The sequence below is a fragment of the Nyctereutes procyonoides genome, unplaced genomic scaffold (assembly GCF_905146905.1).
Source record: "Nyctereutes procyonoides isolate TBG_1078 unplaced genomic scaffold, NYPRO_anot_genome, whole genome shotgun sequence".
Lineage (NCBI taxonomy): Eukaryota > Metazoa > Chordata > Mammalia > Carnivora > Canidae > Nyctereutes > Nyctereutes procyonoides.
Genome location: NW_026575047.1, coordinates 44,799,476 through 44,825,646, shown reverse-complemented (window position 1 = coordinate 44,825,646; position 26,171 = coordinate 44,799,476). Strand labels below are relative to the sequence as shown.

At 44.9% G+C, this 26,171-nt stretch overlaps 1 pseudogene; it reads right to left on the bottom strand.

Moving 5' to 3' along the window:
• Positions 1-23,564: 23,564 nt before the first annotated feature.
• Positions 23,565-25,380, bottom strand: LOC129510240 (60 kDa heat shock protein, mitochondrial-like; annotated as a pseudogene).
• Positions 25,381-26,171: the final 791 nt, after the last annotated feature.

Here is a 26,171-nt window from a genome sequence, read left to right as displayed (position 1 = left end):
TGAGGTGAAAATCTGAACCCAAGCTGACTCTGATTGGAAGAGCTGACCTGAGTTGTCTCTGTAGCTTATGTCAGGGTAAAAACAAGTCTAAATAAATTTCCCTCACAGTAAGGGAAAGAGACCCTCTCCCTCCTTTCTTTCAGCCTTGACTTTAGAAAATTTATGATTGCAAATTGTCTGCCCCTTTGAGAAGTTTGTAATCCTTTTTAAAAGCTAAATAAGCCTTTGCCAGCTTTACAACTCAGGAATGTCTTTCTCAAAAACCTGGGAGCCATCTCTTTGAAATGGATCACCAAAAGGAAGATAGAATCCCTATTTCCCAGTTTCTGTGGGACGGTGGGAGTTTAACTCAGGTTCCTTGTTCTAACTTGCAAATCTACCTCCTGTCATAAAGATGTTTACTTTTTTCCTTTGGATAATGCTAATTAGCTGATACAGAGTACCAGCTACCCACTGCCAAGGTGAGTTTAAGACGAACTAGGTGTCACAACTGGTGCTGTCAAGTCCTCTTACTTGAAAACTAGTTGTTTATTTTGAAAACAGGTACATAACAGGTGTATCTGCTTAGCTGTGCAAAAAAGGTGAAATTTCTTCCTATCCTTCCCATCTCGCAACAGATTGTCGGTGATGCACATCCTATTTTGGCTTAATGCTTTCTTTATTCAATAATAAAACCGTTTTTTTCTCTCCTACTTGTGGAGAGATTTCTTTGGGTTGTCAGATTTTGAATGGTATTTCCCCCAACAACCTGCCACCAAGGTTGGTTGGGTTTGTGTCTTCTAGCTCTCAGCTCTGGTAAGCATCTAAATGCCCTGATATAGGAGCCAGAAGTCTACTCACAACAAAGAGGAACGTATTTCAAGAAAAGAGACTTCCATGCGCCTCCCTGGAAGTGCTGCAAAGAGGAGGCATCATGCACTCCCTGCAGTCTTTGCAGAGGCATTAAGGTTCCAGGGCAGCCTGGCTGAAATCCCCCTGCCAACACGTACTAGCTGTGCTGCTTCAGGCAACTTTTTTTTTTTTTTATCTTTTCTAAGATTTTATTTATTTATTCATGAGGGGCACAGAGGGAGAGGCAGAGGGAGAAGCAGACTCCCCCCAGGGAGCCGGATGCGGGACTCGATCCCAAGACCCCGGGGTCAAGGCCCGACCGAAGGCAGGTGCTCAACCGCTGAGCCGCCCAGGTGCGCCTGGAGGCAACGACTTAACCCTAGTTTCCCCACCTGCAAAAGGGGAGCGAGGAGCTATCTCGGAGAACCGCCTCCTAGCCCGCCCGGTGCGTGCGAGTCGCAGCCTCAGAAGGTAATTGGGATTATTTAGCTACATTATTAGAAGATTTGTTACAGGCAGAGACACCTCTGGGACATAAAGATGAATAAAACCTAATTCCTATTCCCAGAGGCATTTACCATCTTATGATAATGGTACCAGGAGATTAATCCGGGTTTAGGCTAATCTTTCAAGAAAAACAGGAAAATCAACAGGTATTTTATACGGAGAGCGGACACGGCGGGGAAGGGGGTTCCCCCGACTAAGCTCCCCTTAATTTTATATGGTCTTTAACGCTGAGCGTCAGAGTCCAGTTGAAATCTGAAAAGGCTTCTTCCTGCGCTAGTTTAACAGGAGAAAAACCACCACCACCGCCAGAGTTCTCATCAAAAGACACGGCCGTCTCCCAGCTCTGAAGCCCCGAGCCGTGTCACCGACAGGCTGAGCGGCCGTGGCTCACAGCGCCGGGGACTCCCCGACTTCTCTCCCATCCAGACAACCCAACAGAAAGGGTTTTTGTAAACCTAGAAGAGTAAATAAATATTGACATGGAGCACTCTTGAAGCCAGCCACACGACGCTTGCTTTCCGCTAAGCTGAAGGCTGGTCAATGGGCTTTGTTCCGGGCGCATTAAGACAGAGCTCGGAGGCCATCTTGGAAACAAAAGGCCTTCGGCGGCCGCGGGCGGAGGAGGCGGTATCCAGGCAACGGGAGGCGCGCGCGGCGCGGCGCGCAGCCGCACTCGGACGCACCCCCGCCGGCTGCCGCGTGGGCGGGGCTGTCCGGGCCGTGGAAAATTACCGCGGCTGCTCTTAAAGGCACCGGCACGTCTCCTACCCGCAGATCCTGCCCTGGTGGTCATTGCAAACGGGAGGTCCCCGTTTTATCTTCCTAGAGGAAATAAAATGCAGTGCGAGGTCTCTAGGACTAGTCCATAATTAGGCAAACAATGTCGAAACGAATTGGCTTCTTTATAACGAGGAAAGGGGAGAACAAAAACCCTCCCAAACACTTGATATAGCTACTCTGGTGCAGGAAGAGCCACCAAACACCCAGGAATGGGACAAAAGGAAAAAAAAAAGACTTAAGGAATAAAGTTACGCTGTCCATGCAACAGGTTTAAAAATGCCTGGGCTGTGAAGCAAAGTAAATCTATTTTTGACAGGTGCATTGACCAATCAGAACATACTAAAAATTATCAAAAAACCAAGATAAACGTGTCGAAGAGGCCACGAAATGGATTCAGCGTGGATCAGAAAATTTATTCTCTTTATGGATCAGTTTTTACAGTAGAATAAACAATCTATAAAAGATCTTTTCTCCTTCGTAGTCGTCAAAGAACTTTCTTCATGTGCGAGGCTTATATGATTTACCAGTTAAGCGGCAGCTTATTGCTGCCTTACTTTTTCGAGAGAACCAATAAATGACATAATTCTCCTGGTTTTGGGCAACGTAAACATCGAGACTATATTCTACTGCACTCCGTGGCTCTGAATTTATTTCCCTTACCAAGCAATATTTACTAGAGGCCGCCCTGGAAACCACGGGATGAAAAAGAAATACTGGTCTTGTAAAGTAAAGCTCTTGACATAATGCATGTCTGTTCAGTCCGTCCGTTTCAAAAATGTGAAAGATGGCTCTTTTCAGGCTGTTACTTCTCTTGGGGTTTGTTGGGTGCTAGTTGTCGTTTCTGCTGTAAAGTATCAGGGGCCTCATGCACTCCTGTGCTCAAGCTCTGACTGCAGACATGGCTGTGTCACAGTGATCTTCTGGAAATGAGGTGATGTTCCAGTCTCACCATGCCTCTGGCAGATTGATTTTCTACTCCAGGACTGAGCCATTTCTCCCATGCTGCTTTGCCATATTAAGTCACTTTGCATTTTCACTCCAAGCCCTTTTTAAGAATCTCCCCTTTCTCCCCTAATGTAAATTCTCTCACATTCTAATCGCCACTTCTTAGTAATTTTTGACGGTCATTGGTTTGTTTTTCAGAACTCACAGCTGTGATATCTGAGTACTAAGGGATTTTTTTTTTCCATGAGTTTAGACACGTAGGACCATGTTTAGCCTGTAATTCTCAAGTTGGGTGTTAAAGAAAGGAATGACACTTGTGACATGATCTTACTTTATAGAACCAGGGGGAAAACTAATGACATGTAACAAAAAGGTGTATCCTGTAGAGCTGCCATTCACTACCAAGCTGCAGGGGAATGTGACTTCGTGTCATGGGAAATGTTCCTTTGAAACAAAAATATGTGCAGTCGCTGTTGGTTTCTGCATTTTTGGCCTGCAAGATAATTTGCCAGTGCTAAGACACTGAAATCTGAAAATGCCTGTTTCAGATCAGATGGTATTTCTAACTTTTAAAATAGCCTTGTTGTGGAAAGCCTGGTCTGTAATAATACTAAATGGCGGCTGAGCTGGCAAGTGCAGGTGCCAGCTCTTGGCAGTGGGGCTATCTTTCCTCCGCAGGAAAGTGGCACTTTACAACCCCAACAGCTATTCAAGGTTTCTAAGCACCCAGACCAGCCCTACTGCCCTACCCATGCTGAGACATAATTTCCTGTTACCTAAGACATACTTTGGAGAGACACCAGAGAGAGAAAATATACAGAAAATTCAAATGGAAAGAGTCCTATGATTTTCCCTCACAGATCTAATTCTACTATTAAGTGGCTAACAGTCTAAATTGGTGTAAATTAGAATCTAACTCTGGGGATCCCTGGGTGGCGCAGCGGTTTGGCGCCTGCCTTTGGCCCAGGGCTGATCCTGGAGACGCAGGATCGAATCCCACATCGGGCTCCCGGTGCATGGAGCCTGCTTCTCCCTCTGCCTGTGTCTCTGCCTCTCTCTCTCTCTCTCACTGTGTGCCTATCATAAATAAATAAAAATTAAAAAAAAAAAGAATCTAACTCTGATGGTTAAAATATAATAAAGGAGTTTTGGAAGGAAGCAGGGTTTTGAAATGTGTAAAAAAATTCTAGTAACCTGAGTTAGGAGATTTGGGTAGTTTATTTCATAAAGATGATAAGACTGCATGGTTCTTAATATTCTCTGTGAAGAATTAACTGGGTCTGAACACAGGAAGATAGAGTTTGGGAATTCGGTCTTTGCAGTAGGTTGCCAGATAAAATATAGAACACCCAGTCAAATTTGAATTTCCGATAAACAATGAATAATTTTTTTTTTTTAGTACAAGCGATATTTGGGACATCACTACACTAAAAATATGTTTATGGGAAAATCAAATTTTTATTTGTTAAATCTGGCAGTCCTGCTTTGAGGGACTTGAAAGGGACACGTTTAATGAGGTTTCTCCACCTGCATTCAAGTGGTAACCACTACCTAAAGCTCCCAGTTCAAGATGCCAGGCTGAGGTGTGAATGTGACACACACAGTGTACGACTCTGTTGCCCCAAATAAGTAACAGATGGCTATCACGTGCAGCCCATCAAAATACCGTGAGCACTTACTATTACCTTGTTCTATTCGTGCAACAATTATTTACTGAGTGCCTGCTATGAGTCACGCATAAATTCCAGGGCAAGTAAGATGAACAAGGTAAACTGCCTTTCAAGAGTTCTTATTTTTGTTAGGTGAACCAACAGGCAAAATGATAATTGCAATTAATGACTAGTGATCACGAGTTTGGTCAGAGATCCATGGGAACATCATTTATCTGACAAAGGCAGGCTAAAAACAGGAAGGCTTCAAAGGGGAAGTGCCTTCGGAAGGCAGCTATGCTCACCACCAAAACACCAATGTGAAGAGGAAATGACTCTGAATGATGGAAACAAAGTGGCCAAAGAAGGAAAGAACATTAGTGGAAGATACTGCATATCCAAAGGCAAGAAGTTTGCAGAGACTGTGGCTTTTTAAAAATTATATGTAACAAAAAAAAATTATATGTAACAGGACAAACCAAAAATGATTACAAAAACAGTAACAAGTCAGATGTAATTGGAGCTACAAGAGAGTTTGCTGGGAATGTCTGATAATAGAGAGTGAGGCAGGATTAGTAAGAAGTCTGCAAGAGCTCAAACTCTCCTTTGGACAACCAGAATAGGATCAGGGCAGTGGTGGGAGAGACTCATTCCAGACCTTTTCAATTCATTCCTTCAAAAGTAAAAGAAAGGGTGTGTGTACGTATATCATCTTAGGCTGGATCCTTCGAACATAAAAATGAATACCACATCAGGATGCGTGGGTGGCTCAGCTGGTTAAGCATCCCACTCTTGGTTTTGGCTCAGGTCATGATCTTAGGGTCCTGAAATGGAGCCCTGCATCAGGCTCTGTGCTCAACATGGAGTTTGCTTGTCCCTCTACTTCTGTTCCTCCTCTGCTCGCTCTTTCTCTCAGATAAATAAAATGTTTTTAAAAATGAATATAATATCAATCCTAGCTTCTAGATGCTCTTGGTTTTCTAGGGAAACCAGTCTCATAGTTCTATTCAATACAATGGGGTGAATTACATTCAAAATACAGGGGCAACCCAGGAAGTATGAAGGAAGAAGAAACTGGCTGGAAATGGAGGAAGAGGGCCAGTCAAGGCTTCCCAAAAGAATAGATGCTGGAATTAAGGTTTTTCTTTTTCTAATTTAAAGAAATTTAATATTTTATACAGTCATTTTCCCAATTGAACAAAGACATATATAGTGAAAAGGAAATCTTTCCTTGCTCAGACCCTTGACTGCCCATCAGAGGCAACCACCACCACTCCATCAATATAAATATAAATGTAGTGTCTCTCTGTGGTTGTTTTTTGTTTTTTTTTTTGACAAATGGAGGTATCTTCTCAACTTTTTTACATCTCAATTTTTTCATGTAACAATATATTTTGGAAATCAGTACTTGTAGAGCTACTCACTTGTTTTTAACATCCCCATAGTATTTCCTAGCAGGGATATATTAAAATTTTGATGCTAGTGCTCCATTGGACATGTAGGGTTTTAATATCTTTTTGTTATTAGAAATAGTATTTTTATGCACATTCCCTTTTTGCCCATGGGTGAGGATCTCTATAGCATACATTCCTGGAAACAGAGTTCCTGGATCCACAGGTTGGTGCATTTAAATTCTTATTGTTTTTGTAAAAATTTCCCTTTGAAGGAGTTACAACAATTTATACTTTCATCATCAGGATATTAAGGCTTGGGTGTTGATGAATGAATAGGAGTTTGCCGGACAGATAAAAGAGCTAAGGGTACATTTAAAGGGAAAACTGGTACAAGGAATAGTAAGCACTTAGAGCACTAGGCAGGATGCTGACTGGTCTGGTCAGGAAGCAACTAGCCAAAGGAGAATGAGGAACTGAGTGCAGGCAGAGGATGGGTTAAGCAAGTAGAGGGGTTAAAAATCAATGCCTTCTATTGAGAGCTTATCTGGGCCAAGCGCTGTGCTCAGTACTATGTACTGACCATCATTTAATTCTCAAAGAGGGAGAAGGTAAACTTCCATTTACAGGGAAGGAAGCTGAGGTCCAGACATGGTACTCTGCCTAAGGTCACATAGTTTGTAAGTCACAGAACTAGAACCCAACTCCAGGCTCTTCTGACTCCTAAGCCCCAGTTGTTAACCACTGCACTATGGAGCCTTGAAAGAATGAGAACTTTAGGCAATTAAATATGGGAACAGAGGAGATTTGGTGGGGGGGGGGGACTAAAAGGTAATGAATAATGCCTTGGTCAGCAAGGTTCTGTCAACCTTGGCCCTGCTGGAATATGCCAATGCAGTAGTGTAGACTCTAGGGCCTGAAGTCCGGGACACAAGACAACCTGGATCCCCTCTATTATTTCTGGCAGGGCTGACTCAAGGGGCAAGTTGACAAGACCTCTGCCTTTCATTGCTGGACACTAACTGTACCTGACAGTGGAATCTGGATGTTTTCAAGATTAAAGAATATTAAATACTTTTTCAATGTTAAAAAAATATGTATTTCTTCTGCTTTTCCCCTTCCTTCTTCCTACTCCCACCCCCCTCCTTCATTTATATCAGTAGCAGATTTTAGACTTCAGCTCCAAGAAGACAGGTTTCTAAGAGCTATATAGCTCCCAAAAGCTGCTCAAAGTCAATTGTCCCTTAACAGAACTAAAATGTAAAATATTCATCCATTTGCTGTCTTGGATATCATCTATGAAATCCGAATGATAAGCAAGAAAAATCTAGAGCTGTTTTTGAAAGGATTATAGTGAATGAATCTCTAATAACAGGTTTTAATTTCAGATACACAGCACTGATATAACTAAAAAAATCTTTGCGTGTTTATTGCCATTTATATGTAGAATCAGACCATGAAGTAGGCGGTGTCAAAAAATGGTAGTCTCGAGATAAACCTCTGCATGGGGTACTGTCACCAAAAGGAAGACTTCTAGAATAATAATGATTGCCATGTATGGTAGCTCTTCAAGTCCCAAATCTGTTTGAATAAATATTCTTAACACACTGTGTTCCCTCTTCTAGTAGAATGGATCTTATTCCAAGTTTAGTAATTAGGCCGTCATTTAAAGAGAGACTAGGGGGGCGCCTGGGTGGCTCAGATGGTTAAGCACCTGCCTTTGGCTCAGGTCATGATCCCAGGGTCATGGGATGGGACAAGCCCTGTGTCATCCAGGTTCCCTGATCAGCGGGGAGTCTGCTTCTCCCTCTCCCTCTGCCCCTCCCCCTGCTCATGTTCTCTCTCTCGGTATCTATCTCAAATGAATAAATAAAATCTTAAAAAAATAGAGAGACCAGGGCAGTTTACAGTATGGGGTGATTAAAATGGATATTGCCCTAGGAAAGAGTGTCTTATTCTCTGAGGTAATTTTGAGATGCTCATGGAATCGCTGCTGATTGATACATATCCGTTATTCATACATTTGTCTTTCTCCTTTTTATTTTTGGTATTCTCTAAATGATTTTTAGAGAGAAGGATGACTGTAGCAAACAATTTAATTTTGATAGAACAGACTACACAGAATGGTTTCCTGGTAAGGAGTATCTGAGTATCATTACACTGATCTAGAGAAACCTTAAAACTACTGAGCTTGTCACCTGGCTTCCAACAGAGCTGTTTTTCCTGTCCCTGTGGATAAAGGTCTAGCAGCTATCCACAACAACTGGAAATAACTAACAAAATGATGATATGTGATGGTTAGAGATTTTACACCAAAAGAGCCTACATTCCCTTAGTTCATTAATTTTACGAGAACTACATAGTTGATATACTTGTCTCGTTCTGGAAAGAAAACTTCAGCAATGAATTTCTTTTGTGTCACGTCTACACGCAGGAATGAAGTAATTACGAGGAAAAGAGGTTTCTGTGTTTTTAACAGGTTGACAGCAAAAGGACTCCTTTTAGATATTTAACTTAAACATCCAAGTCTGGAACTTGTTAGACACACATCCCTATCAAAAATAATACACCAAGAATAAATGATTTATTAACAGAAACAAATAGATTTAGAGGAGAGCAATGAAAGTACAAGAGATGGGATGTAACCTCAAGTGGCATGCCGACGTCCAGTAATTAGAACGTTCAAGGTGGAACACCATTAACTCACTAGTTTGGGGAGTCAAATATGTACCAACAAACCTGAAACTTTATTTTACAAAATCTTAAAAGCTTTTTTTGCGAAGTATTCGTGTCCACATTACTTACAGGGGCAAAAATTGGCAAACAAATTTAGCGTTCAGTAGTAAGAATATAGTTAATGGTTAATTCATCTGATAGAATATTATGCAGGCTCTAAAAATCATTAACATTCTCGTTTGACATACGAAGATGTTAAGATGTTCGTATACAAGCTAAATATAAACCCTGGATTACAAAGTGAGATACAGTGTTACTTTAAGACAAATACAATTTGCTTAATAGTGGCTTTCCTTGATGATGGCATTCTGGGTGATTTTTTTTTTCTTTGTATTTTTCTGTACTTTTCATGTTTTCCATTGGGCATCATTTGCTTTAGTAATATAAACTAAAACAATGTATTTTTAAAAGTAAAGGTACCGAATTGTTAACACAACATAATGTCCCCCAAACTTAAATCTGTGCCTAGAAAGACACGTATCTCTGAATTATTGGAGTACAGATTCTTTTAATTTTCTTACTGCTTTTCCAGATTAAAAAAAAAAAAAGAAACAAATTTGCTACAATGATACTTTATTCTAAAAGTACATTTTCTCCTTTCAACAGGAAGGCAGTGTTAATGAAATTCTTGGAGGCAAACAACTTATGGCCTGGGAATATACCAATTCTTGTGCTCAGTGATATTTGCAGAAATAGTTTCCCAAGATCTGAATCGTGTACCAAAGGGAGACAAAGAAGTGGGTAATCATTGCAGAATATAAAGACTAAACGGAGCAGGCTTCTTTTAACGACATGGTATTAAGTAAGCTGCAATCTTTTCGCAGGCTGAAGGGAGAGAAGAGGGTCCTTATCCCCCTACGTTAAAAGATCCTTTGGAAACAGTCCAGCCCCCCCCACCCCGCGCTTTTTTTTTTTTTTTTTTTTTTTTTGCAAAATGATGGCAGTGAAACCTTGGAAGGCATGGATACAAAAATGAATGGCTGAAGGGAAATTCTCTCGAATCCATGGTAGGGTCAAAAATCTGCATTTAAACCTTAAAATAAAAGCCTTGAGTATTTTTTTACCCTCTTGACCATATTATGCAGTTTCTAGCCTGTCACTTAAAAGCGACAGTTTTGATCACAGCGCAAGTGTCCAAAACCCACCAGACAGAGGGAACCGTAAGGGCGCCTGTGTAAACACAGCGGGGTCTTTCCTGAGCTTTGTCACTGTAACATGCCCTCATGGGGGTGGGGGGGTCCCTTACTACATGAAGAAAGTCCTGCTAATTAAACCTCCCAAAGCTTTGAGAGTCAAGTTTTAGTACTTAAAAACGACTCCCACCCTCCATATAAAAAGTCCCATCACTTCAGTCTTGCTAAATGACCTCACAAGTCCCCCAGAATGAGGGCATCTGAAATGCAAACAAGACGGCCTATTTAGGCATAAAACCAAGGACAAACGTCTGTTTTATCCTAAATACACCATCGCGGGCGGCATGACTTGCGTTCTCTATTCCTACCCACACTGGCTCCTCTGCGTCTCAACCTCCCGTCAAATCACCCGGTGAGTTGGTTAAACCCAGCCCCGGGCAACTGTCGGGGCCGGGGCCGAGGCCGAACAGCCGGCGGCTGCAGCGCTCGGAGCTCTCGGCCTCCCTCCGCCAGGACCGGGCAGGCCACGGGCTTACACGCGGAGGCGGGCTCCCGGGGGCGGCGGGGCGGCGGGGCGGCGGGGCGGCGAGCACCGGGGGTGCTGCTACTTGGTGGCAAGCCCAATTTAAATAAAAGAACGAAAAACGACAGGGTTGAGGTTCTAAGCAGAACAAAGGCAGGAAGCGCGCAGCGCTGCGGAGAGAGAGAGAGGAGGGGCTGCACTTGGGCCGGCCAGGCGCCCTGGCTCTACCCGCCGCCCCTCGCGCCCCGGGAAACGCCCGGACGAAGCCGGCCCTGCTGTCCTAGGTCGCGACAGCCGCAAACACAGGGACAAACGAACCCCGAGCAACCTCCAAAGCAAAAAAAAAAAAAAAAAAACAAAAGAACACCAAAACCCAAAAAACAGAACCCTAAGACAGCGGGACAATATCTGGGAAGCGGGCCGGCAGCTCCGAACGCGAGCGCAGCGGGGACATCACGAAGGCCTGCGGCCGGGACCCCACGGCCGGGACCCCATGGCCCGGCTCGGCCGTACCGCCGCCGCCCTTTAAGGGACCGACGGCCTCAAGGGCACCAGGAGGCCCCGCCCCCCGCCGCCGCCGCCGCCGCCGCCATCTTGTTGTTTTCTGCAGTCCCTCCCGGCCGCGCACGTGGCGCGTCGCAGCGGAAGCCGAGGTGCCGCCCCCACTTCCGGCCAGACCGGTTCCAGCCGGCCGCGGCCCGCAGACGCGCGGCTGCCCCCTGGCGGCCGGCCGCTCCCGGCCGCGCCCGCCGCAGCCGCCATTTCCTTCGCCGCCGACCGCACGTCCGCGCGCGCAGCCAGTCCGGGCGCGTGTGGGCGGGGCTCCGGCGTGCGCCGGGTCCCGTGCGCCCACGTGACGCTGGGGTTCAGCCGGGGTCACCTGCGTCTTTGCAGGTTTGAGCCGCCAGCGCCGTGGGGTTGCCTGGGGCTGGGGCTGGGGCGGGGGCGGGGCGGGGGCGGTACCTGGTGATCCGGGCGCGAGGTCTCTGAAACAGGAGCCCCCCCTGGTCGGTGGTGAGGCGTGGCGGCCCTGGACCCCGCGGGCCCCGGGGCGGGGGCGGGGGCGGGGGCGGGGGTGGGGGCGCCGGCTCGCGGGCCCGGGGCGTCCCCGCCCTCCTAGCTGCCGTCCGTCTGCGTTTCTGGAGCGTGTGGCGCGGAGGAGCCCGTGCCCTTGCTGCGCCTTCCCCGACCTGCACCGCAGCCCTTGCGATGGGGGTTGCTCGGTTCATTAAGACACGAAAGCTGAAGCCCGGAGAGCGACTTGCTCCGGGGCGACTCCGCGAGACGCGGAGCCGGGCAGCGGGAGAGGCGGGCCCCCCGTGGGGAGCCGTGCAGGACTGCACCCCGGGGGTCGTGCCCGGGGCCCCCGCCTGCCCGCCCGCCCGCCCGCCCGCCCAGGCCTTACTGAGGGCCCACGCCGTGCCCAGCGCCGTGGCTGTAGGTGTTCTTGCGACTGTCTGATGTCATCTTCCCCCACCGCCGTTCTATGGAAGAGGAAACGACATCAGACTTTCCGTGAGGGTCGAATGCTAACATCGGTACAAAATGGTGCAAGGTTGTGTGTGTCTTTTGCTTGTACCATATGTGCGTGAGATTTCCCTGGAAGGAGATCAAAAAGTTGTGTTGTTTTTTTTTTTTTTTTAGACCTCCAAGGAAAGGAGGTGGGTCCCTGCGGGGCACTGAGTTGGGAACCTTTGTCTATGAATCTTTGTGACTTGTGATTTGCGATCAAATGAGTCTCACTTATTCCAAATAAACGGTTAAAAATCATACTCAGGACAGCGTTAGGAGCAGAAATCAGAATTTGAATTCAGGTCTGGCTGGCTGCAGGTTACATTCCATGTGCTCTATTGAGACACGTGAAAAACTGAAGCATCGGGACGCCCGGGTGGCTCAGGGCGTGATCCCGGGATCGAGTCCCGTCCGGAGCCTGCTTCCCCCTCTGCCTGCGTCTCTGCCTCTCTCTCTCTCTCTGTGTGTCTCTCATGAATGAATAAATAAAACATTTTTTAAAAAGTGAAGCATAAAACGCTCCATAAATTTGAGGCATTGTTATTAATGATGAAATAGACATTTCTTAGGGATTTCGTTTCTGTTTTAAACCTTGGAACGAGAAAATTAAAATAAGCCTTGGAACAATGACCGTGTCTAATTCTGGTCGCTACGTGACACATTGTATGGTGCATAACCTTGATCTTATTTTCATTACTAATAACAGCAATAAGATGACCATAAAATAGGCCATAAATGTACTGTCTAGCCTCAGAGGAATATTGATGTGTAATTAATTGATAATTGCAAAGAGATTTGAGCCTTTTTAGTGAAGATGAATGTGGAAAGACAAAGTGCTCTTATTCCCAAGACTGATCATTGTGAAAAATTTTATCGGTTGTATTTATGTGTCTATTAGGTTTAATTTACAATTAAATATGTATAAATGCTCCCTATTTTTACACAGATCTATACCCTAAAACATACTAGTTCCTGGGTTGGGAGACTGTCATTCATTCTGTCACTCTTCATTGGGAATTCCAAGGGCAATTTGGGGCTCTGTGACTTTAGGCATATTTACTTAACCTCCCAGTGGTTCAATTTGCTCATCTCCTGAAACAGAGATCATTAAAGTGCTTGCTTCATAGGTTATTTGGGAGGGTATATTGAGTCAAGGTGTGTGCTGTACTTGGAATAGGGTTTGGCACGGAATCAATGGCAGATAAATCCTTAGAGAGATGGAGAGAGAGAAATAAAGTTTTAGAGCAGTCAGAGGAGAAAGATAGTGATGTTTTGTGCCTAGAACTCTCATGTTGGGTAGGGATCATAAAGATTTGTGATTCCTGGGACGCCTGGGTGGCTTAGCCGTTAAGCGTCTGCCTTCAGCCCAGGGCGCGATCCCAGATCCAGGGATGGAGTCCGACATCAGGCTCCCTGCATGGAGCCTGCTTCTCCCTCTGCCTGTGTCTCTGCCTCTCTCTCTTTGTGTCTCTCATGAATAAATGAATAAAATCTTAAAAAAAAAGATTTGTGATTCCTTTAAACCTTGTTCCTAGTAGTATTATTTGGTCCCTGAAATTAGAAAATTAACTCTTTATAGTGATCCTCCAAAAGCTGCTCTGTCCAGCTTTTGGGCCTGCAAATTCTTACTGAGGGAAAAGTGGTTTTTCCATAGGTCAATGGCTGGGAGCTGCAGTGGCTGCAGCCGGCAGGTTAAGACCGTGCTGGTCTCTTGGTGACATCATCCTGGCAGCTTGAAATTGGCCACCATGGGAATATTTATGTCTCAGCAATAGGTAAAGCTATAGATCCAAGGTTTGCCCCTGGGAAACTGGTTGTTAAATATTTATCTGCACAGGCTGTGACCCTATCGCAGAAGCCCTGATGGGAGGAGCCCAGAGAAGGCACGTTGCTCCTCCCAGGTTGCCTGGTGTGATGTGCTTGGACTCTGGAGTCCCTTAGTGGCCTTGGGCTAAAATATTTCAACAACCTTCCTCTCTTAAATCAGATTGTAAACAAGGGCCGAGTCACGGGTTTTTCCTGGGTGAGTCTGCTTAGTATTGCACAAGCATTTCTGGAGCAAGGGGGAAACTGAGCAGTTCCGGGAGCTATCTTCCCCCGTGAAGAAACTTGCATTGAAAAGGAAAGGGAATAGGGTCACCCGGGTGGCTCAGTGGTTGAACATCTGCCTTTGGCTCCGGTTGTGATCCTGGGGTCCTGGGGTGAGTCCTGCATTGGGTTCCCCACGGGGAGCCTGCTTCTCCCCCTGCCTATGTCTCTGCCTCTCTCATGAATAAGTAAAATCTTTTTTTTTTTTAAAAAGGAAGGGGAATTATTATTATTTTAGATTATTTATGTATTCCTGAGAGGCACAGAGAGAGGGAAAGGCAGAGACACAGGCAGAGGGAGAAGCAGGCTCCATGCAAGGAGCCGGATGTGGGACTGGATCCCAGGACTCCAGGATCACGCCCTGGGCCGAAGGCAGGCGCTAAACCGCTGAGCCACCCAGGGATCCCAGGAAAGAGAATTAAAGGAGCAGAGGGTCATATTCTTCGCTGATGGGACCTGTCTGTGGCCCACTGTATTTTGGGAATCAGGAACACCAAAACATTTTTTTTAGACCTTTTTAAAGGGGTAGAATATTATAGAAAGTCTCTCCCTTGAGGGCTAGCTGTAAAGTCAGGCAGTGGAGGAGAGGGGCATTTTCGCCATGGAGTTCATTCATTCAACAAACCTGTAGTAAGTGCCCAGCTCAGTAGTTTTCACAGCTGCAACAGAATCACATGGGAAGCTTACAAATCTACCTCCGTTTAATCTGCTGCGGTTCGGGTGTGTGGTACGCTGAATAATGTCCCCCGTGGAAGACATCCTAATCTCTGGAACCTGTGAATGTTACTTCATCTGGCAAAATATATATATATAAGAAAAAAAAAATCAAACCAAACCCTTGCAGATGGGATTAAGTTAAGGATCTTGTGTTGGGGAGATTTTGGATTGTCAAGGTGGTCCCTACTTGTCATCGTACATATGCCCATAAACAGGAGACAGAAGAGCATGTGACTACAGAGACAGAGGCATGGAACAGATCTTCCTTTTGAGGCTCCAGAAAGCACAGCCCTACCCACGTGTTATTTTTGCCCTGCTAGCCTCCAGAAGTATGAGGGAACAAATTTCTGTTGTTTTAAGTCATCCAGTTTGTGGGAATTTGTCACTGCAGCTCTAGGAAACTAATACAAAGTAGGACCAAACTTGTTTTGAAGTGTCTATGTGGCACTTTATATGATTTTAGCAGACACAGTTGTCCATACCAGAGATGACAAAGATCAGGTGATACCTTTTTTTAAAAAAAGATTTTATTTATTTATTGGAGAGAGAGAGAGTGAGCAGGGGCAGGTGCAGAAGGAGAGGAAGCCCGATGTGGGACTCGATCCCAGGACCCTGGGATCAGATCTGAGCTGAAGGCAGACGCTTAACCGACTGAGTCACCCCCCGCACCCCAGAGGGTAATATCTTGACTCAGTCACTGCCTCACATTAACCAGGACATGTTCCCAGTGAGTCTGGAGCCCAGGAATCTATATTTTGCAACAAGTGAAGGCAAACCCTCATGTGATTCTGAATCATGGGTATTTGCAAGTCCGTCTGTCTGCTGTGTATTATGATAGACACTGAAGATGCAAACAGGGTAAATACCTCCCTGTTCTCAAGGAGCCTACAATCTGGCAAGGAGTAAGATAATTTCAGTAGAGCCTGTTTGCTAAGTATTAAGTAATAATACTGGTTTCCTTATGCTAAGTGCCATATCTATATGCCATCTCTCCTGATCTGCCAAAAACAATTCCAGGAAGAAGGTAATAATATCCCCTCAGAAAAAGATAGCCTTAGCAGCTTAATCAACTAGTTCTGTTTGACCCAGCTGGTAAGTAGAGAGGCAGGATTGCAGGGGAAGATGCTGAGACAGTCTTCCCAGGCATGAGCCACTGGCAAGGGCCAGCTGGGAACTACCTGTTTAGGGTGCTTGGGATGTGGGATGATGGAGCATCGAGGAAGGACGAGAGGCAGAAAAGTGGGCACTGTGTCCTCACACTGGGGCAGGTTCACTTCTCAACTGTGGTGCTGCAGGGTCCCCCTCAACTCCTGGAAGAAGGACCCCGAGAAGCTCAGAGCTTGGTCAGAGCAGTGCTGGGCCAATGGGCTACTAAGGAGGACCTCTGTCTTCCTACCTTTATCTCCATGGCATTCCTGTGGCTTTCTACGTTTTAGAGTTGATAAGCCCACTGGAAGGGAAGGCCTTTCGGCTGTAGGGCTCTCCAACCCAAGGAATTGTGCAAAGCATCCAATTAGTCACCAGCAGTGTTTTAAGTCATTATCAGCTGTTTTACGAATAATAAAAAAAAAAAACCCAGCTCCTCAACCCAAACCCTATAGTTTATAGCAAATCTAAGAAAATGGCATTGTAGGGCTACTTTTGCCTAGGGCAGAAGAACAAACGATAAATGGGAGGGATTAAGGTCTCTGCTAAACAAACAGCAGAACCGGGGCTGGCACTTTGCATATCTTTTACCCCACACAGCAACTGTGTGTTATTGATTGATTGATTGATTGATTGATTGTGGGATGCCTGGGTGGCTCAGTGGTTGAGCATCTGCCTTCGGGGCAGGGTGTGATCCTAGGGTCTTAGGATGAATCCTGCATCGGGCTCCCCCGCAAGGAGCCTGCTTCTCCCTCTACCTACGTCTCTGCCTCTCTCTGTGTCTCTCATGAATAAACAAATAAAAAATCTTTAAAAACTCTTCTTCAGAGCCCTCAATCTACCCGGCCATGCTTGCCTCTCCATGTGGTCTGAGCTGGAGACTGCATATGTGAGGAGGTGTCTGGAATGCTAACACTCAGGTTTCTGGAGCAGCCTATTTGAACAGCCCCCCTAAGCAATTAGAGGTCATTAAAGGCCACACCTCTTCTCTAAGAGTGAATTTGGGAGAATGACCAATTTGCTGCAAAGGGAATGGAATCACATTCTTCCTATAATCCTATTATTATCTCTCAGTTCTGTTCTTTTCTTTCTTTCTTTCTTTCTTTCTTTTTTTTTTTTTTTTTTGCTTTGATTCTTTGGAGACCTTCCCTTATCTCTCTCGTGACCTCTGTAGATTTCTAATACCCCCTCAGCATCTCTCTCTGTCCTTGACCTGTGGGGCTGGTCTTCATCCACGTTGGCTTGGTTGCTTTTCCAGGTTTTACTCCAAGGTGATTTCACCCTCACCCAGTTGACTCAATGTAGTTCTGTCTTTGAACTCTAGACTCAAATGTTTCTTTCCCTTCTGGATGGTTCTGCCTGGATATCTCAAAAACCCCTCACAGTCAGTGTGTCTAACACTGAACTCATGACTCCCCACTACCCAACCACTATTTGAGACCCTCTTCCCCCTCCTGCCTCAGTTTATCTTCCATCTGCTGTCCTGTCTGAGCTGGATGCTTGGGAGCCATCTCTGCCGCCTCCCTTCCTTGTACCACCACCCCTGGTATCCAACCCCCACTCCATCCTGCTCCTTCATCCTCACTGCCCCCACCCTGATCCAAGGTTCCTTCTTCCTTCCCAGAACCAGAGATGGTTCTCCAGCTGGTCTCCCTGTACCCACCTGGCTACCCTTCAGTCGAATCCCTGGAACAGATCCAACCCTGTCAGAATGCAAATCTGACCTTGTCAAAGGCAAATCCAATTTAACCACCCAGCTCTCTCCCCTCCCAGGATGTAGAACCCAACAGTCATCTCCTATTGCCATTCGGATCTAGACCCAAATCCCACTGAATGAGCAAGGCTGGTGAGGCCCTGCATGACCTGGCTCCAGCTCATCCTCCAGGATGGGCAGCTCCAATGCTGCTGCCCTGCACTTTGGGCTCCAGTTTCATGGACTTGGTGTTCTCCGGTTTACCTGGGAGCCTCTGACAGCCTCTTCCCTTTGTCTGAGTGCTCCCTTCCCTCCCCCCACCCATGAACTCCCGTTCTTCGGACCTTAGCTCCCCCTTCTTGGCCTCATCTCTCTTTAGGGATGGTTTCCTCCCCAGCAGCGTGCCCCTCCCCTTGTGCAGTATCACAGCATCTGTGATGGTTTACTGTTCGGATTTTTTGTCCATTTTCTCACCTAGAACTATAAGGTTTGTGGACAGGGACTCTGTCTTCCTTTGCTGATCCTTGTACTGTAACCGTGATGCTAGACACATAACAGGCACTGAATAAGTATTTTCTGAATCAATGAATGAGTACTGATTGACAAAGCACTCAGTCCCAAGAACCACTGTTAATTACTAATTACTCAGCGCCATGATCGCCATCTTGTGGTGGCTGATGTTATTATATCGCTGGGCCTATGGTCACTGACTGGTTGGCAAGATCTGTTGCTGTGCTCCTGGCATAGAAGGAACTCAACATATGAATAATAGATACTTGTTCCGTGCTTGCTTTGTTTCAAGCATTGTAGTAGGCACAACACTGCCTGCTTGATACCTGAGCAAAGCTGCCTTTCCAAGGTCAGGAGCTAGAGACAAGACCCTTCATTCAACACCGTGCAACAGAGCCTTTATTTGTTTGTTTGTTTGTTTGTCTATTTACTTATTTACTGTGCCCCACTGCTTCTGTGTTTCCAGCGTTTCTGCCACTTATGATATGAAATGTATTCATAAGAAGACTGGAATTGTAGTGCTTGCAAAGGCCTGAACAAAACTCTGTTTAATGGCAAGAAGCATATTTTGTAACTAGGGAGGATACTCTGGGGCTCCTCAGATTTCAGCAAAATGTCTGAACTCCCAGAGGAATATTTACTGGTTATTCAATAAATGAGGACCTGTGAGTGTTCTCATTTCCAAGGCCCCTGGACATTTTTGGCTACCCTGTGTTTCTGGATGGTGCACAGATGGTTTTTCAAGGCATGTATTTCTTAAGCTTTTTGACTTTATGGCCTAGAAAGCTCTGGTCTTTAAGTCTCTACAAAGTTTCAGATCTTTCATGGGGTACATTTTTTTTTTTTTAACATTCTTCCTAAAGCTCATTTGAAATCTATGGTATACATTAATTATATGTACACAGGCCACCAAATATATTTTTTAAAAATCTTATTTATTTATTCATGAGAGACACAGAGAAAGAGAGGCAGAGACACAGGCAGAGGGAGAAGTAGGCTCCATGCAGGGAGCCCGATGTGGGACTTGGTCCTGGGACTTCAGGATCACGCCCTGGGCCAAAGGCAGGTGCTCAACCACTGAGCCACCCAGGCGTCCTGCCTCAAATGTTTTTTAAAGCAAGGTAGGAAAAATCAATCAATCAATCAATCAAGGTAAAACATACATAAAATTTATGAGACAGTTGTACTTTGCATTATGTTCATGACAAGTTTATGCAAATAGATTTTAGGTGGGGCAGGTAAATTTGATCATATATTTATTTTTAAGGTGTAATTTATTTATTTGAGAGAGAGAGAGAGAGAACATAAGCGGGGGTGGGGTGGGGTGGGGTGAGACGAGGGGCAGATGGAGAGGGAGAAGCAGACTCACTGAGCAGGGAGCCTGACAAGGGGCTTGATCCCAGGACCCTGAGATCATGGCTTGAGCTGAAGGCAGACGCTTAACCAACTGAACCACCCAGGTGCCCCTTGATTGTATTTTCTATGTCAAGTAAACTAAAATAAAAGGAGCCAGAGTGTTAACTTTTATTGGTAAGTTGGGTGGAGGTATAATAAATGTACTATTTAAAAGACACCAGGGCACCTGGGTGGCTCAGTTGGTTAAGCATCCGAATCTTTTTTTTTCTTTTTTTAAAGATTTTATTTATTTATTCATGAGAGACACACAGAAAGAGAGAGAGAGGCAGAGAGACACAGGTAGAGGGAGAAGCAGGCTCCATGCAGGGAGCCTGATGTGGGACTCGATCCCGGGACTCCAGGATCATGCCTTGGGCCAAAGGCAGGCGCTAAACTGCTGAGCCATCCAGGGATCCCCAGCATCCAGTTCTTGATCTCATCTCAGGTCTTGACTTGAGGGTGTTGAGTTCAAGCCCAGCACTGAGGTCCACACTGGGCCTGGAGCCTATTAAAAACATTAAAAAAAAAAAAAAAAAAAAAAAAAAGACATTTGTGGTAATTTCTGTTGTAGAGAATTTTTTTTTTCTTTAAAGATTTTACTTCAGAGAAAGAAAGCATGAACAAGGGGCAGGGCAGAGGGAGAAGAAGCAGACTCCCCACCAAACAGGGAGCCCAATGTGGGGCTCAATTCTGGGACTCTGGGATCATGACCTGAGCTGAAGGCAGTAACCAACTGAGCCACCCAAGCATCCTATAGAGAATGGTTTTAAACTTGAACTTGCATTGGAATTACTTGTGCTTGTTAAAGTATAGATTTCCAGGGCCCACCCCACAAAGTTTCTGACTCAATGGAGCTAGGAGAGAGTCTGAGAGTTTGCATCTTAACCAGCTCCCAAGTGATGCTGGTGTGGCTAGTCCAGAGACCACACCTTGAAAACTACTAGAGCAGTGAATTATACACCCTGATTTACTGCAGTCTGTTTCCTTTCAGTCTTTTCTGGACAGGTCAAGATTCACCAAGCCTTTGGAGGAAAGCAGCAAGGAGAGAGTCTTTTTCAGCTTTGGTCTCCATCCAGCTTCCACATGGAAGCCAGAGCCCTCCTACCATACATGTCAGGTGGTTGATGTGCTGTGTAAACCTTTCAGGATAATTATTTATTCTTACAGAACAAAATCTTCCCTTTAGTGAGATGCCAGAGGTCTTTATATCTGGTTCCTCTTTACCTCTCCATCCTTTCTTCTCTAGTGTGGCATTTTGATTTCTCACATCCCGAACTTTCTGCTTAGAATTTCCTTGCATCATTTCTTTGCCTACTTAATTCCTTTTTGTCTTCCTGAACCTGCGGATAAATCTGTACATAATTCTCCAATTCTGGCACACATGGGTTTATTGAATGATTGAACAAATGCATGAATGAATAAGTGAATACAGAAGAATATAGAAAATGATTTTCTAAAAATTGTGGTAACATACACGTAACATACAATTTACGAGGTACAGTGGAATCATACAGCATTTGTCCCTTTGTGATGGGCTTGTTTCACAAAGTATAATGTCCTCAGGGTTCATTTGTGTTGTTGTATGCGTCCAAATGTCCTTTTTACAAGGTTGAATAATATTCAATTACTGCCTTTTGTTTATTCTTTCATACGGAGAATAGATTTTTGTACAAGGACTTAATTTACACCATTGTTTGAGGTAGCAAAAGATTGGAAGCCATTTCAATGTCTGTAGGTGGGGGATTGGTGGTATAAAGTAGGCATGACCTCACAGTGGAATAAGGAAGAATGGGGCTTCTCCCATACTGGCATAGAACAGTCACCAAAATAGAATATCTCCTTTTGGTATAATACCACCCCCCAAAAAAAAATCCAAAACAAGGTATGTATACATGCTTTCCATAGGTGCCAGAAACTGTGGGGGAGGGAACGAGATAATATACTTTTTTCTGTACTCTTTTCTAGCTTTCACATTTTGTACCAGGCATTATGTATTTCCTATTAAAAAATGTTGAAAAGAATGCAAATAACCTGTCTAGAGGGAAAAGTAATTAATTTCCTGCAGATCTTACATAAGGAGGGATGCTTTATGCTTATAAATAATTATTAAATTAAGTCAGTAAGAAAAACTTAAATTAAATTAAACTTGGTTGGTTAATTCTCTTGACTCTCTGTAGAGATTAACAGTGGATCTGATTCTCTGACTACCCCTGGGGATTTTTAATAACCAAATCTTATCAACAGGTTAGGGATCAAATGTTGCAGTACTCAGAAGCTGATCTGACTCAGAAGCTCTGTCCAAATTAATTTAAGGACAAAGCCTTGACCTGACTCTTCTGAGCAGCTGTTCTGGTGAAGGCTTCTGAGTGACCACTCCTTCCAAAGCAGTCTAAAGCAGTAAGGAAGACTGCTTTCAGATGAATTTGATAGCCTTGTCTGGATAGATGCTTATGTCTAGGTCCAAAGGGGCTGGTGTCTCCAGATCAGGAGCGAAGAATAGGCCTTCCCCTAGAATGAATGTTTGTTGATAACAAAAGGATCCGAGCAAATCACCATCCTTTGCATTATGGTCTCCTCAGTGCCAGAGCTATGCAAACATACCTGCCTGTCTTTTACCTAAATTTCACCCCATTCAAAACTATGAGATTATCCAGTCCTGGCTCTCACATGTCAGATCATGCTGATACCTTAACAAGGTAGCAGATGTGCCCAGGACATTTGTTATCAGTAACAAATAATTTTTTTTCAAATATTCCTGTTAATAAAAAGGTATTCGTAATGTTCATGGTTTCTGAAAAAATTGGCTTGGAAATTCTGCTGTATAACCAATGTTGCTGTGATGACTCTGGATATCACTAATATTTGACACAGAGAGCACAAGCAGGAGGAGTGGCAGGCAGAGGGAGAGAGAAGCAGACTCCCTGCTGAGCAAGGAGTCTGCTGCTGTGCTGCAGGGCTCAACCCAGGGATCATGACCTGAGCCAAAGGCAGATGCCCAACCTCTGAGGCTTTCAAGCCTCCCTTCCTGACTGTTTTAGTGGCTGCCCTTCCCCATTGCATTATCATTGCTGGTTTATGTTGGCTGGACTTTGAACTCCTCTGAGCAGTGGGTCTCAAGCTCCTCCAGCATATGACAGCATCACTTGGAGGGCTTGTTGAGGCAGAGTGTTGGGCCCCACTCCATAGTTTCTGATTCGTTAGGTAAGGGGTAGACCTGAGAATTCCTCAACAAGCTCCCAGTTGATGCTGATGGTGCTGGTCTGGAGGCTGCACCATGAGGACCCCTGCTCTAGGGGAAAGGACTGGGCTTTCTTTCTCCATTTCTGTATCCATAGCATCTGGGCCATCCTGAGACACAGTCAATAGTCAGCAAGTACTGGTGTTGAGTGAATGAGTGCAGTCAAAGATAGGTGCAGTGGGTTCTGCGCACCATGGCTGTTTCCAGTAATACACCAGGGGGAACCTGAACACCTGGGGGTTTATTGATGATAAAGATGGTTGGGGGAGGAGGCAGTGCCTGGCACACAAGGGAGCTCAGTGAGTATGTGAAATCAGGAATGTACAAATGTCTTTTTATTCAAAAATACAAAATAAATTATCTGTAGGCATGGACAATGACGCAGTAAACCATTATATGTTGTCAACTGAAACCGGTAACTGATGGTTATAGCGATTTTCTTAAACATCAGCCAGTCTTTTCTTTACTCATTTCCTTCAACTGACTTCTCTGAAGTTATGGTTGAGGAACACAGCCTTGAGCTTCCTCTCACAGTTCATTAAGAATGGTAAAGCAGGGATCCCTGGGTGGTGCAGCGGTTTGGTGCCTGCCTTTGGCCCAGGGCGCGATCCTGGAGACCTGGGATCAAATCCCACGTCGGGCTCCCGGTGCATGGAGCCTGGTTCTCCCTCTGCCTGTGTCTCTGCCTCTCTCTCTCTCTCCCTGTGTGACTATCATAAATAAATAAAAATTAAAAAAAAAAAAAGAATGGTAAAGCACTATTCTAGGAATCAGAACATGCCACCTCCTGTACCACCTCCCATTCCACCCATTCCTGAGTCCTTTTCTTCTTTAGGAATTTCGGTGACTACAACAGAGAGGCCACTCCAGCAGCATCCAATAAAGCAATTCTTACCACCTTAGTTGGATCAATGATTCCTTTTTCCACCATATTCACAAAAGCATAGCATCATAACCAACTTCTGAGGAACTCTGCATAATTTTCTCAACTATCAATGATCCTTCAACACCTGCATTCTTAGCAATGGTCATTGCAGGAATTTTGAGTGTTCTCTTAATAATTTCGATACCAAAAAAATATATAATAAAAAAATAATTTCGATACCAATTCTTTGATCTTCATTAGCTGGAGTTATTGAATCTAAGGCTGGAATGCATCGAAGCAGGGCACAACCCCATCCCAGAACAATGCCTTCTTCAACAGCAGCTCTTGTGGCATTGAGGGCATCTGTAACTCTTTCTTTTCATTCACTTCAACATCACTTATCCCACCAACCTTCAACACAGCTACTCCATCTGAGAGTTTTGCCAGACATTCATTCAGCTTTTCCTTTTCATATTCACTAGTTGTGATATCTAACTGCTCAATGATTTCTTGAATACGTTTTTCAATTTGAGCCTTGTCACCTTTTCCTCTTAAAAGCATGGCATCATCTTTGGTCACAATGACCTCTCCAACTTTTCCTAAGTCATGAGGCTGAACATCTTTGAGATTTAGAGTCAATCCTTCTTCCCCAAACACTGCACCATGAGTAGCAATAGCCATATCTTTAAGCAGCTTTGTCACTAAAACGGGGAGCTTTGACTGCCACAACCTGAAGACCCAACTTTTACCCTATTTAAAACAAGTGTATTCAGAGATTCTCCATAAACATCTTCAGCAGGAATTTTGAGTGTTTTCTTAATAATTTCGATACCAATTCTTTGATCTTCATTAGCTGGACTTATTGAATCCAAGGCTGGAATGCACCGAAGCAGGGCACAGTGACCTGGGGCTTAAGGTGACCTTAGTCAATTATGACCAAGGGCTTATGGTGAGCATTGGCAATTTCGAGAGCAGGTACAATGGACTGGACACTAGAAATCTTCTTCTCACTCAGTAGAACATAGGTATTTTGTAATTCACATTTCTGACCTTTTGATGTATTAATAAAGTATGGAGAAATATAACCTCGATCAAACTTCATGCCTTCAATAATTTCTAATTCATCATTCAGTGTTTTTCCATCCTTTACTGTGATGACACCCTTTCTTCCAACCTTTTTCATTGCATCAGAAATGATGTTGCCAATTTCTTTGTCTCCATTTGCAGAAATTGTAGCAACCTGAGCAATTTCTTCAGGGGTAGTCACGGGTTTAGACTGCTTCTTAAATTCAGCAATTACAGCATCAACAGCTAACATCACACCTCTCCTGATTTCCACAGGATTAGCACCTTTGCTAATCTTCTCGAAGCCTTCCTTGGCAATAGAGCGTGCCAAGACAGTAGCAGTAGTGGTGCCATCCCCAGCCTCTTCGTTTGTGTTATTGGCTTGAACAAGTTTAGCGCCAATATTTTTATATTTGTCTTTGAAGTCCATTGACTTTGCTGCGGTCACACCATGCTTTGTTACATTGGGACTTCCCCAACTCTGTTCAATAATCACTGTTCTTCCCCATAGTAACGGCTACAGCATCGGCTAAGAGATCTACACCTCGGGCATCGGCACCAAATTTTACATCCTTGGCATAGACCCGAGTGAGATGAGGAGCCAGGACTCTGGACACTGGCCTGATCTGGCGGAGGACTGCGGGTAATCGAAGCATTTCTGCTGGACGGTGGCGGAGCGTGTGGGCGGCGAGGCAGGCCGCCGGCGGCGACTGAGGGGCTGTAATTGGCCTTATTAGGTGATTCATGAATTGGGTAGCATCCTATCCAGCAAGTAGGGGGAAATCCAAGGAGTTGTACAAAATGGATTTTTTTAAAAGATTTTATTTATTTATTCATGACACACACACACACACACACACACACACACACACACACACACAGAGAGGCAGAGACAAAGGCCGAGGGAGAAGCAGGCTCCTTACAGGGTACCCAATGTGAGACTCGATCTCGGGACTCCAGGATCGCGCCCTGAGCTGAAGGCAGGTACTTAACCGCTGAGCCACCCAGGCGTCCCAAAATGGAAGTGTTTTGTTTTTTTAATAGGAATGAGGGTGAGGCAAGGAAGGTGAAGGAAGAGAAAGGATTATTTCAGGCTGGGTTACTTTGTCTTAAGGGGAAGGAGAAGGGGTTTCATCATGCAGATAACTTCATCTTCCTTTTGTGGGGGGTCGAGAGGGCCCATGTAACAGTTACCTTACTGGTGTTGGCCAGAAAATTCCTGACCGACTGGTTAAGACTACATTTCTGGGGGAGGTTGAAACTGGATTTTGATTATGTATTAAGTCCCAGTTTGGTGACATGGCCTAGCATGAGTGACTTATCTTGGGCATTTTTTTTTTTTTCAATTTAAGTAGACTCCATACTCAGCATGGGGCTTGAACTCATGATCCAGAGATCAGAAGTCGAAAGCTCTACCAACTGAGCCATCCAGGCATCCCAAGTGTGA